Source organism: Aotus nancymaae, unplaced genomic scaffold, assembly GCF_030222135.1.
Source record: "Aotus nancymaae isolate 86718 unplaced genomic scaffold, 86718_ANA_hifiasm-v0.15.2.pri h1tg000019l, whole genome shotgun sequence".
Taxonomy (NCBI): domain Eukaryota; kingdom Metazoa; phylum Chordata; class Mammalia; order Primates; family Aotidae; genus Aotus; species Aotus nancymaae.
The window spans coordinates 52,356,547-52,370,245 of NW_026988431.1; the positions used below are offsets into that span (position 1 = coordinate 52,356,547).

The 13,699-nt window shown below is 40.5% G+C and overlaps 1 protein-coding gene and 1 pseudogene across 1 annotated transcript in view; one reads left to right on the plus strand and one right to left on the minus strand.

Moving 5' to 3' along the window:
- SCHIP1 (schwannomin interacting protein 1) overlaps nt 1-13,699 on the plus strand; it is a 574,152-nt gene that overhangs the window by 395,323 nt on the left and 165,130 nt on the right. The window lies entirely within an intron of this gene.
- On the minus strand, nt 2,523-8,845 carry LOC135275907 (splicing factor C9orf78 homolog; annotated as a pseudogene).

Sequence of the window (13,699 nt, forward strand, 5' to 3'; positions counted from 1 at the left end):
GCAGAGAGAACTAAGGAACAGATATCTACTAGAAATAATCAAAGGAATAGAGCAGGGGAAGTGAAGGCAGTTTACTAAAATGTTCATTCTCCATCTTGTTACAAGAAGATTTAATAGTGGTATTAAACATAGTATAATAAAAACCGTACACCTGGTAGAATGGTTATGATCAGAAAGATGAGATCTAAGTATTGGCAAAGATGTGGAGAAAAGGAAACCCTTGCACACTCTTGGTGGGAATGTAAATTAGTAGTACAGTCATTTTGGAAAACAACATGGAGATTCCTCCAAAAACTAAAAGTAGTATTACCACATGATCTGGCAATCTCACTTCTGGGTATACATCCAAAGGAAAGAAATCCGTATGTTGAAGAGATGTCCACACTTCCATGTTCACTGCAGCTCTATTCATAACAGCCAAGATATGGAACCAACCTAAGTGACCATCCACAGATGCATCGCTTTTTTTTTAATGTGCTATATATACCCAATGAAATAACATGCAGCCTTTAAAAAGAACAAAATTTGGTCATTTGAGACAACATAGTGGAATCCAGAGAACATTCTGCTACGTGAAATAAGCCAAGCACAGAAAGACAAATACTGCATGATCTCTCTGGTACCAGAGGCTGGTAGGGGAGGGGAGAGCAGCGGGCATAGCAAAGGGAAATGTTAGCCAAAAGGTACAAAGTTTCAGTTAGATGGATGGATGCGTTCTGATGATCTACTGCACAAGGTGACTACAGGTAAAATAATGTATTGTATATTTCAAAATTCCTAAAAGTGGATTTTAAATGTTCTTACCACAAAGAAATGATAAGTATGTGAGGGGATGTTAATTAGTCTACTTTGTTTATTCCACAGTGTATACATGCACTAAGACATCATATTTGCCTCATAAATATGTAATTATTTGTCAATAAGAAATAAAAATTAAATGTAAAGAAATCAACTTGCTGGGCACGGTGGCTCACGCCTGTAATCCCAGCACTTTGGGAGGCCGAGGCGGGCGGATTACCTGAGGTCAGGAGTTCAAGATCAGCCTGACCAACATGGCAAAACCCCGTCTCTACTAAAAATAAAAAAAGCACAAAAATTAGCTGGGCACGGTGGCTGGGCATGGTGGCAGGTGCCTGTAATCCCAGCTACTCAGGAGGCTGAAGCAGGAGAATCACTTGAACCCAGGAGGTGGAGGTTGCAGTGAGCCAAGATCGCACCACTGCACTATAGCCTGGGCAACAAGAGCGAGACTCTATCTCAAAAAAAAAAGAAAGAAAGAAAGAAAGAAATTCAAAATAGGTCTTAAATGTAAGATCTGAAACTGTAAAACTAAAAGAAAAAAAGCACAATGGAATTTTTAAAAATATGAATAAATCTTCGAAAGAGAAAAACAGGATAGTAACCATGAGACTCAATCAGGAGTAGGGCTAGTACACAGCCACCATGGCACGTGTATACCTATGTAACAATCCTGCACGGTCTGCACATGTACCACAGAACCTAAAGTATATTAAGAAGGAAAGAAAAATAAATAAATACATGTGAAAAAAAAAGCCTAAATAAAGCCATGTACCATGTACGGCCAATGCAAAAAGCAACTGTGACCTATTACGTGACAATAAGATAAAACTTGACTGGAAAGAAATCTCTTTGTTGTGTCCCCACAGAGGTGACACACACAGTTAACAACATCCTTAGGATTAATAACACTAGTTTCATTGTTCAGTAAGAAACAGTTCTAACCGGGACCTAAATAATGCAGTTTAGGTGTACAGTTTTCCAGCTTTAATTAGGGGACATTTCGGAGTATGTTCAAAATAAAAGAATTACATATATATTTTTTGAGACGGAGTTTTGCTCTTGTTGCCCAGGCTGGAGTGCAAAGGCGCAATCTCAGCTCACTGCAACCTCTGCCTCCCGGGTTCAAGCAATTCTCCTGCCTCAGCCTCCTAAATAGCTGGGATTACAGGCATATGCCAACATGCCCAGCTAATTTTTTATTTTTAGTAGAGACAGGGTTTCTCCATGTTGGTCAGGCTGGTCTTGAACTCCTGACCTCAGGTGATCTGCCTACCTTGGCCTCCCAAAGTGTTGGGATTACAGGTGCGATCCATCGCGCCCAGCCAAGAATTACATTCTTTAAGAAATTTTTTAAAAAATGTTTTCCACCAAGCTTCAGGTATTAGTGGGGTTTCAAACTCAAATCCCTACAGAGTGCAAGAAGATAAAATAATGAAAAGAAATGGATGCCTGTTAGAAACAAACATACTACAAATACAATAATCAAATAGCATTTGACAAATGGTCTTCATTTGCGGGAGTACAATCAGGTGTGATAGGGACTAGGCGGCCTAGAGCCTACGGCTCTTAACCAGTCTATTGTTATCAGAACTGAAATGGGGCCAGATGTTACTAGGTCTCTTATTTTTCCTGTGTATTAGAGTTCTATTAGAGAAAACAGAAACCACTCTAGCTATTTTAAGCATAAAGGGCAAAGGGCTTCAACACAGGGAATTAGGTGCTTACAATGTGTTGAGGCCAGGCCTCCAGGACTTGCTGACAGGGAACAATGAAGAGCTGGCCTTGAAGGAGGCTGCCAACCCTGCCTGAGTCAGAGGCCCGGAAGTCAGTAAGCTTCCTCCCGAGCAATTTGCTCTGGGAATAACTTGGAGATTAGGAAGATACTGCTGCTGTTGCTGCTGCTGCTGGTTCCAGAGCCAGGCTTCATCCAGGGTCACGCTAACAACAAAATAACAACAGCTTAAAGATGCTGCTGACACCATCCACCTTTTGACCCTTACAAAGCTGGTGGCAGGAACACTGCTACAGAAAAAACCCAAAGTGGGCTTGATCTGATTATGCCTGCCACCAGGAGCAGCCAGGACTGCTGCCTTTTAAATCTTACTTGAATGCATCTCGCTGGTCAAAGTTAAAGCTAAATCACATCTGAATGCCCAGCTTAGAAATGTCCCTTTTAGCTGCCCGGCCTCCGGGGGCAGGGAGTGGCAATATGCAGAATGTATGCAAAGTAAAAATCCATTTTATTCACTTTGTTGTATTTTTAGGCAAAGATCATCTGAGCTTTTTAATGCTGGCAATTAATTCAATTTTTTTTAATTAATGGATAGGGAGGCCAATAATGTAGACGTCAGGAAAATGCATCTGTGGCCCAGTCTGGTGGCTCATGGCTGCAAGCCTAATATTTTGGGAGGCTGAGGCAGGAGGATCGCTTGAGCCCGGGAGTTCAAGACGAGCCTGAACAACATAGAGAGCCCCTGCCACTAAAACAAAATATATATTTTTAATTAGTAGGTCATGGTGGCACGCCTGCGGTCCCAGCTATTCAGGAGGCTGAGGTGGGAGAATTGCTTGAGGCCAGGAGCTGAAGACTGCAGTGAACTATGATTATGCCACCACTCTCTAACCTGAGTGATGGAACAAGACTCTGTATTAAAAAAAAAAGAAAAGAATCAGGAAAAGGAAAAGGAAGGGAAGGGGAGTGGAGGGAAGGGGAGGGGAGAGGAGGGAAGAGGGAAGAAGGGAAGGAAAGGGAAGGGGAGGGGGAAGGGAGAAAATGCTTCTGTGAACAGATTCAGCTTCAGGACAAGTAACTGGAGGGTAGCTTTTGGTTCACTTCAGTGCATGGAGGAAGATGTGAAGCCCAACCCCCGGATCCAGTTCATATATGAATAACAATGATTATAGTGTTGTGCTATATTCAAAGCACTGACAAATGTATTTATTATTACAAAAGTAGTAAATTCTTGATAAAATAATATTTCCACAACACATAAATGCATGTAGTAAAATTTAGTTTATCTTCTTTTTCTGCCCACTACCACTTCCCACATGTAACCTGCAATAACATGAAATGAGTCAGGCTTCCCTGTGTTAGAAGTTGAATCTGCTAGAAGCATCCTTTGATTCAGGGAGTCTACACAGAGAAAGCTAGACCCAAGGTGTTGGACTAATAAGATAACCTAGCCAATATGTATGGTTGGGGGTTAATTTGGCTGGTGAGTTTAGTGACTGAGGAATAGGTGACCTCTCCAAAATGGATAGCTCATATTCAGCTAGGAGCAAAGTGAATTTCTTATAATATATTTTATAGTCAAGCAAACAAATACAATGTTCTGTATCAGGTGTTTTACAAGCTTTGTGGTAATCTCAGAATTTGTGGCTAATGGTCACACTTACTGTTAATATTTGAATAACTGACCGGGCACAGTGGCTCATGCCTGTAATCCCAACACTGAGAGGACTAAGTGGCCAGATCACTCGAGGTCAGGAGTTTGAGACCATCCTGGCCAACATGGTGAAACTCCGTCTCTACTAAAAATACAAAAATTAGCCAGGGGTGGTGGCAGGTGCCTGTAGTCCCAGCTACTCAGGAGGCTGAGGCAGGAGAATCGCTTGAACCCAGGAGGCCAAGGTTGCAGTGAGTCAAGATTGCACCACTGCATTCCAGCCTGGCGACAGAGCGAGATCCTGTCTCAAAACAAACAAAAAAAATTGAATAACTTAGAGAACATCTTCCCCTTCTCAGTAAACATTAAAAGAAAGTAGCTGTAATTTATTATATTCTAAACTATAGTCAAATATTTAAATTTAAATAAGACCTTTGTTCCCTTATCTTTCAGCAATGCTTCCTGTTTATTTTGCTCTTTTTTTTTTTTTCTTTTTTCTTTTTTTGAGGCAGAGTCTTACTCTGCTGTCCAGGCTGGAGTGCAGTGGCACTATCTCGGCTCACTGCAACCTCTGCCTCCCGGGTTCAAGTGATCCTCCTGCCTCCACCTCCCAAGTAGCTAGGATTACAGGGGCCTGCCACCCTACCCAGCTAATTTTCGTGTTTTTAGTAAAGATGGGGTTTTGCCATGTTGGCCAGACTGGTTTCAAACTCCTGACCCCAGATGATTAGCCCGCCTTGGCCTCCCAAAGTGGTGGGATTACAGGTGTGAGTCACCATGCCTGGCCTATTTAGCTCCTGTTTTCACCAGAAAGTAAACATTCTTTAACTTTCATTTTTAAAATTCATTTTGTATTTAATAACTAAATTCAAAAAGAGATAAAAATATATATATAGTTTTGCTTTTTCTTTCTTGATAAGAAACTGTAAAGGTCAGAAAATACCAATATTCCTTTGAATACTGATATTCTAGTATTTTCTGCTGTCAGCTGAACCCACTCTAAACAATGAAGAATGTATTTATGTGAAAGTAGAAGACATGATTGCATATGTAATGATAAAAGCACAATCTAAAGGGTATTATTAATAGCATAACATGGACACATAGTTGTTTCCTCCTGACCAAGAACAAATGTTAAGCGAAAGCCAATACATTTACAAACAAGATTTAGTGCCCACAAGAATGGAGTTTGCTTTTAAATAGGAAATCTATGCATTGTTTTATTTCAAAAAGTTACAAATTTAGTGCTTGAAAAATCCAGCGGGTAAGAAGCAGGAGTAAGATAGTCTGTTTTTGTAACTATCTACTGGCAAATGAGCATGCGTCTATCCAGGAAGCATTTTTCCATGAGAGGGATGGAGGGAGAAAGAACTGGTATTTACATCCCATTCTACACATCTCAGTACCACCTTCATCTTCTTGAACTTCTCATAGTGATGGTCATCAGAGACCTTCTCATTAACAGGATGCTTGCCGATTGGAAAGGACCACTCGGGCTCTGGCTTCTCCCCATCACCTGCTTTCAAGGCTCTTCTTTGTTTCTGTGTATGAGGCTGTTGAGCTCCTCATGATAAAAACCGGGGCTGGGCGCAGTGGCTTACAGGTGGGGAGGCCAAGGCAGGCAGATCCCAAGGTCAGGAGATTGAGAACATCCTGGCCAACATGGTGAAACCCTGTCTTTATTACAAATACAAAAATTAGCCAGGTGTGGTGGCAGGCTCCTGTAATCCCATCTACTCAGGAGGCTGAGGCAGGAGAATCACTTGAACCCAGGAGGTGGAGGTTGCAGGGAGCCAACATCAGTCCACTGCACTCCAGCCTGGTGACAGAGTGAGTGAGACTCTGTCTAAAAAGAAAAAAAAAAAGAAAAGAAAAAAAATCTGTTGTGCAGCAAATAATTCACAGCCACATTGGTAGGCGTGAAGGATGTATCACTGTCTTTCTTCTTGTTCTTTCCCCGGATGGGCCTTGGCATCCTCCATGGAAATGATATTATTTTTTATTTTATCATCGATGCTGAGGTCCACTTTGGGGGTGCCACTCAGCATCTGGCTGGAAAGCATCTCTTCTTTGCTAAAGAAACACAAATGTTTTCTTGAAGTTCATAAAGGCAGTCCTCTGTGTTCTTCTGCTTGACTTTCTGTTCCTCCTGTTCCATAATCTCTTTCCTCCTCTTTAGCTCTGTCTCAATGTACTTTATTATGTCTGTATCCTCATCCCTTCAGGTGGTTTCTGCAGAAAACGATGTCCCCAGGGTCTTCCTCTTTACTGATTTTATCTTTGCCCCTTTCCTTTAGTTTCTTTAGGAGACTATGGTGGATACCATCTGAAAGGGATCATCCACTAGAGTGGTCTCCTTGTACCTTCTCTCCCACCAGCAAGGCCACAGCACTCAGCCTGTTGGACCTCTTCCTCCAGTTCTGCACCCTCTTGTTTCTTCCAGTGTTAATCAAACCTCCTCTGAGTCCTGTTCATCCTCTTCTGACTCTGAGTCAGCTTGGCACTGACAGAAAGTCTTCTCTTTCTGTCTTATAGAGAGAGTAATAATCGGCACTTCTCAAAGTACTCAAGTCAATAAGACATTTCCTTCTCAAGGCATCTCATCAAATCCACAGGATCTATAATTTCATTTACATTTAGTCAAGGCCCAATCAAGGATTTAAGTTTCCAATTTTTATTTCCCCAGTTGCTTAATGTATACATTTGAGACACAATATTTTGTGTTTGTGCATGTGTGTATGTGTGTGTTTGTGTGTATCTGTATAGAGTGTGTGAGAGATATATGCATGTGTGCTTGTATGCATATCATTTTTTCACATGCTTTCACATATTGTCTCATTAAATTGTTGAAACAACCATATGAATAAACAAGTTGCCTATTATTTTCTCCATTTTACTGAGGCTCAAAGAGATTTAGTGGCTTCGTGAAGATTAGTAAAGTATTAGAACAGATTTGAATCCTCTGTTTCTGAATCCAATTTTCTTTGCCCTAAACTACATGATTTCCTATAGAAATCACAAAATATAGATGAAGAGCTTTAGAATTTCTGGAGAAAAGTGGGGAGCAGGAAGAGTAGATGTGGGGACTCGTCTCTGTGACACCTTTTCCTCCCGTGGCTATAGCAATTGGAGCCTGCTGAAGCTGTTGAGCCCGTGTGTGCTCAGCGCTTCCAGGAGCTGGGTAGGCGTTCTGCAGCCTGTTGTCTGAATCCCTGAGCAGAACCTAATTATTAATAGTTCATCCAAAATTTGAGTTCCACTTTGTTTCTTTTCAGTCCTCTTAGAGATTGGAGAACTCTTGCTGAATCTTAATATTGTTTTTCTTATCAAAATACTGAAACATATTAACTGCAATTAATTAGGAAAATAATGGTTTCATAAAGATAAGAAATTAATAGTAGCTGGTAAGCTCACCATTCATATATTTCTATTACTACAGTTTTGCTATATATTGATTCTTTATAAATATAATAATTTTTTAAATGAAATTATACTATATATTCTCTCTTGCAATGTTTCTGTGTTTTCTCTAGAAATAGAAAAGTATCACAAGTCTATTCCCATGTTTTTAAGTCATCTTCTATAAGAACATTTTTAGTGACTATCTCGTTGCATGATGTCAGTTTGCTTCACATACTAGGTCAGAATTTTAAATTAGTTCTGTTCATCATCATTTTAGCTATGCTATGTTTATTTCATTTTCTGTTTATTATGCAACCCAGTCCTAACCCCATTTAGTACCTGGAAGAAGCAGCCCTATACGTGATAAGACACCTCTTCTCCCAGACAAACAGCTGAAAGGATGAGGCCAATCTACTGGCACTCAGCAAGCAATCAGTCTATATCAATTAAGAATTTTAACTGAGACCCAGCAAAAGCAGTAGAGAGGAGGCATTTCAAATGAAAGGTACTTTGCAACCTAATACTTAACAACCAAAAGAACCTTGGCTAAAACACTGTGATGAAGCTTGAGGCTGAATCTTCATTTTCCATATTCATAATTGTTTATAATAATTCTAGAATTGGGTTTGCTAGCTCGATTTTATACATGTTTTAAGACTTTTGATGCATATTGCCAAATTGCTACCTGGAAGAGTTGAACCAGTTTATTTTCCTTCTATCCACCACTAGAGGTTCATGTATTTTTCCCAATTTGATTTTCAAAATGGTATTTCATTGTCTTAAGTTGCCTATCTATGATTTCTGAATGAGTTTTAAGACTTTCTACAGAGATCGACCATTTGTATTTCTTCTCTTGTTGATTCCCTTTTCATATCATTTGCTCATCTTTTTCTGTTTTTCTCATTGATTTAAAAATAACTCCTTATATGTTACAGACTTGAATCATGATAAGGACCTTTTTTGCTGGATGCTAATGTGAGTTAGGAGAGGGGCAGGGAGAGATGGCCCAAGGGTTTGGGTGAAGTTCTGCAGCCAAAGGAGGATTAGGCCAGGAGACACTGCAGCTCCTGATTCCTCTCCCTCTTCCCTACACCAGCATCTTTTTCCCCAGGCATTCATAGGCTTTCAAAAGGTATATAGACAGATAGTTCTTAGGGAATTAATTTATGGATTTTCAAATTTCACATAACTTGTTCATAAAATTGACTGCCTGAGAAATCTTTACCCACCTCCTTTTTCCAGTATTTTGCTCCCATTTTACCAAATTTTGCTATGGTGATTTGCAAGGGGGTATAAAGCACTCTGGAGCTCCAAACAAATGATAATTTGAAATACTGGGGAGGATGTCAAGAAAAAGAATGACTCTAATCCCTGGGTAAAAAAATTCCTTTGCAAGTCAAGTGGTTGCTAAATCTTTGCCTTCAATAAAATTTAAAGAAGATAATTCAATTGTCAGTTGACGGATTATTAAAAATTTTTTCTTGGCCGGGCGTGGTGGCTCACGCCTGTAATCCCAGCACTTTGGGAGACCGAGGTGTGTGGATCACGAGGTCAGGAGTTCTAGACCAGCCTGACCAACATGGTGAAACCCCGTCTCTTAAAAAAAAAAAAAAATTTCTTATAAATCACCTTGTGCATTATAACTCAATGGGAATTGAGTGACATTGCTATAGCTGCCTTCATGCCCATCTACACAAACAAGATTTCTCAATGTTTTTACTGAGATGCATTTTAAGGTTTGTTTTTTTTTTCTTACTAATCACCCGTCTAAAGTTGTAATATATTTATATTGTTTTGATCAGTTATGCCCTATAATCATCAGACAGTAGAAGCTACCTAACTGTAATAAATAAACCTAAAACTTCAATGGTTTAACACAACAAACTTGATTGCTCATTTACCTCACAGTTTGATGCAGATGAGGAGACCTTCTTGGGGACTCTCTTTGAAGGGTGACCAAGATAGTTCTGCTTCCATCTTGTATCTCTACCGCCAGAGTTTCTAGTTCCAACTGGAAAGATGAGAGAGAGAGACAGAGAAATTCAACCGACTTTTCTTTTCTTTTTTTTTTCTCCCTCTGTTGCCCAGGCTGGAGTGCAGTGGCACGATCGAGGCTCACTGCAACCTTCGCCTCTGGGTTCAAGTGATTCTCCTGCCTCAGCCTCCTGAGTAGCTGGGACTACAGGCGCACGCCACTACATCCAGCTAATTTTTGTATTTTTAGGAGGGACAGGGTTTCATCATGTTAGCCAGGTCTTGAACCCCTGGCCTTAAGTTATCTGCACACCTCGGCCTTTCAAAGTGCTGGGATTACAGGCATGAGCCACGGCGCTGGGCCTCAATCCACTTTTAACTGCTTAGGATAGGAAACAAGACTTCATTTCTGCCCAGTCTTTCAGTGGAAAACCACGAAATATAAATTTCCTGGATGTTCAGGAAGAAAAAGGGTGTGGTGAGCACAGAGCACTGTCTCTGCCACAGGTACTACCAGCAATAATCGCAATGACAGCCCCATCCAGATGCATTGTCTTTTAACAAAGCCAAGGGTCACGGGAAAGAAAGAAATTGTAATTTCGCTTTATATTTAATATAGAAAACTAAGGTAAAATTATACTAAGGTAATATTTAAATACTCCTAAGCAGAGAAAGATCTTTGATTAGGATAAAATTCTGTAAAAGAGTGGAAATAAAGGGAAAAAGAAATGATGTAAAATTCCTACCTGTTACCTAGTGGATGACGGTGGGTGTCACGGTGCTATGCTACTTATATTCCATTAGATATATTGTAACAAGCTGAGTAACAGTATTACTTTTGAAAGCCAATATTTACAACAGACCATACATTACACCCATTGCAACCATTTAAGTTTTGATGAATATTTTTAAATTACAACATAAAACTGAAGGAAGGTATACAGTTTTTCAAAATTCCTTTAGGAGATACTGAACAAAAATGTCGAAGCCCAGTGTTTTTAAGCAAATACTCACTTAGTTTGATTTCATTATTTAGAAGCTCACAAAAAAAATCAGCTGTCAGTAGGACGGCTTTTGCTGTACTGTATTTGTAGCTCTGTGCGCTGCAAGCCACTGTCCTTTAGGACACCGATTTCTCAGGACGTCTACGGATAAAAAGTTCCCAGGACAGAAATGTTACATTTTTTGGCAAAATTCATACATGAAGGTAATAAGCAGGGCCACAGCCTGACACGCCCCGCTTAGCTTTGTGGTCAAGCTACCTTAGGGCTTAAGTCTTCCACTCTGAAGTCTGAATTCTTATTGCCTTGCTTATCAGCTGATCATATTGAACCACTCTCCCAGCTAACTAAAATTCCTACCACTTTCCAGAAGAATCTAAAGCAGCCTGTCTTTTTGACTGCTGAAGATGGCAGTTTTAGACAGGGGTCTAGCTCTCCTCCCTAAAAAGGCCCATTGACCTTTATTGCAAGTGAAATAACTTATGGGAATAGTAAATGGCTAACCTTACTGTACTATAAAATAGGGCTCCCTGCAGCCTCTCTTTTCTCTCAGCCTTACTGAGAGGCTTATAATAGCATTTCTCGTAAAAGCCTCTGTGCCATTTCCCAGGTGCAAACCTTTACAGAAGTACAACTAGGGAGTTTCCAAAATTGCTTGAAGAGAAGATTGTCTAAGGATAATGCCAATTATTTAGCAGGTGTTTCTTGACCAGAATTTGAGATCACTTTATTTTTACATTTGCTTTTATGTAACTTGTATAAGTGGCAATTGGCGATATGCTGGAAACACAGGAGAGGAAGCTTACGTTAAAACCCACTGAGGACACCACCTGATTTAGAGATCAAAAAACAAATCCTCTGTGAACTAATGTAGTTAAGGCCATGAAAAAGAAACTTTTATCAGGCTCCAAAAAAATATTTTTTAAACCATCCTATAATGCTTATTGAAAACTAATCATTTGCAAGGTGAACTGGTTGGTAGATGCTGCAGAATCTTTTCTGAAAAGAAAGATGTGGCCAGGAACGGCGGCTCATGCTGGTAATCCCAGCACTTTGGGAGGCTGAAGCTGGCTGATCACCTGAGGTCACAAATTCGAGACCAGCCTGCCCAATATGGAGGAAACCTTGGCTCTACTAAAAAAAATACAAAATTAGCTGTGAGTTCCTGTAATCCCAGCTACTCAGGAGACTGAGACAGGAGAATCTCTTGAACCCAGGAGACGGAGGTTGCAGTGAGCCAGGATCCCACCATTGCACCCCAGCCTGAGCAACAAGAGTGAAACTCCATCTCAAAAAAAGAAAAAAGAAAAGAAAAATGTGATCAGCTTAAAATTCAAGAATTCTGAGTTTTTTCCTGATCAACACCCAGTCACCTCTTTCATGTATCCTATTTTATCTTCATCACAGAATTTATTACTGCCTGACATTTTCTTCTTTATTTATTTACTGGTCTGCCTCCTACAAGAACATAAACTCCATAAGCATCAGGATTTTTGCCTATTTTTTTCCACTGCTGTATCCCCAGGGTTCTGAAGAGCCCAGCTTGTTGTAAATCTTATCAAATGACTGAATAAACTCCCACCCTAAGAAGGTGCATAAACTCACAAGGGTTGGAAAATGAAGCCCCAAATATCAGTAATATTTATTAACATATTTATTCCAGTTTTTTTTAGGTGCTTAAGTATAGCAATAAAGGGCTTGGAGGATTGAGGGATGTTACTTATAGGATGAATCGAGTTTCCTAGAAGAAGTGGTTAGGTTGAACTTTGATTTCCTGTGCTAGCGTGGGTCTGGGGAAAAAGGCAAAGTGTGGCCAACACATAGGGAATATAGGCTTGGTTCCATGCCTATACTTTTATATGAAACAAAGGGCTGTTAGCAAAGCCTTCATCACAGTCAACAAATTAGTAAGCCCCATTCAGTATATCTACGCTGCCTCATGCTCTGGTCAGTCCTTCCCCTATATGGGTGTTCAGATGATTCCTGGTTTTGCTCCCTCAGGCTCCAAAATATATATATATATATATATATATATATTTTTTTTGTCACAGCCATGAGATCATCAAATTTTAAACTTCTGGGTTTTTTTGGTTTGTTGTTGTTGTTGTTGTTGTTGTTGTTTTGAGATGGAGTCTCACTCCGTCGCCAGGCTGGAATGCAGTTTTGAGATCTCGGTTCACTGCAACCTCCGACTTCCAGGTTCAAGTGATTCTTCTGCCTCAGCCTCCTGAGTAGCCAAGATTACAGGCAGATGCCACCATGCCCAGCTGATGTTTTGTATTTTTCATAGAGACAGGGTTTCACCATGTTGTCCTGGATGGTCTCAATCTCTTAACCTTGTGATCCACCCACCTCAGCCTCCCAAAGTGCTGGGATTACCGGTGTGAGTCACCTCACCCGGCCTAAAAATTCTTTTTTTTTAAAAAAAGGCAGTCTGTTATTTAACAGTAACTTTAATAAATCTGCACCCATTGTTACCTCCCCAGAGCACATTTAAAATACGTAAACTGCATGATGTCAGATTATGCTGTGATTATCTTGCCAGTGCCTTATGGACAGACCATATGCCTGTGGGTGGGTAGATGAGTACCTCCTAGAAGGAAATGGATCTTTTCACTATCATTCTGAGAGTTGATCACACCTGGGCAGGGGATAAAGACTAAGGAAGTGGGCCTTACATTTATGTCAGGGATTATCTTCCTCCTCTCTCTGGGTAGGTGGCCAATATTGTCCAAGCCTCAAGAGATAGAAATTCTCTTGACATCTGAAGGAAGATGGATGGAGAATGATGCAGATAACCAGCTTCACAGGGGACCCTAAGGCCAGTCTAGGATGTGCTATACTACTTCTCCCCTACTCACTTCCAACTTCCAGTAATGCCTTGTTAAGTTTTATTCTGGTATCAGCTGTCTTATGAGATAAAGGGGAGAGTCTGTCTCACATTGGTTGGAGAAACAAAAGAAAGAGGAGCTCCCCTTTCCCCTTCTTTCGCAGTGAGGCTGGGATGAGTTAGCTGCAGTAGTCACCAGCAGAGGAAGGTTAGGTTCAGAGCACCTTGCGAAAGTCACTTGCGGTAGTAGCAGCAGGGTAGAGGGAACAAACCTGCCTTGGGAAAGAGAAATAGTGGGGGACAGT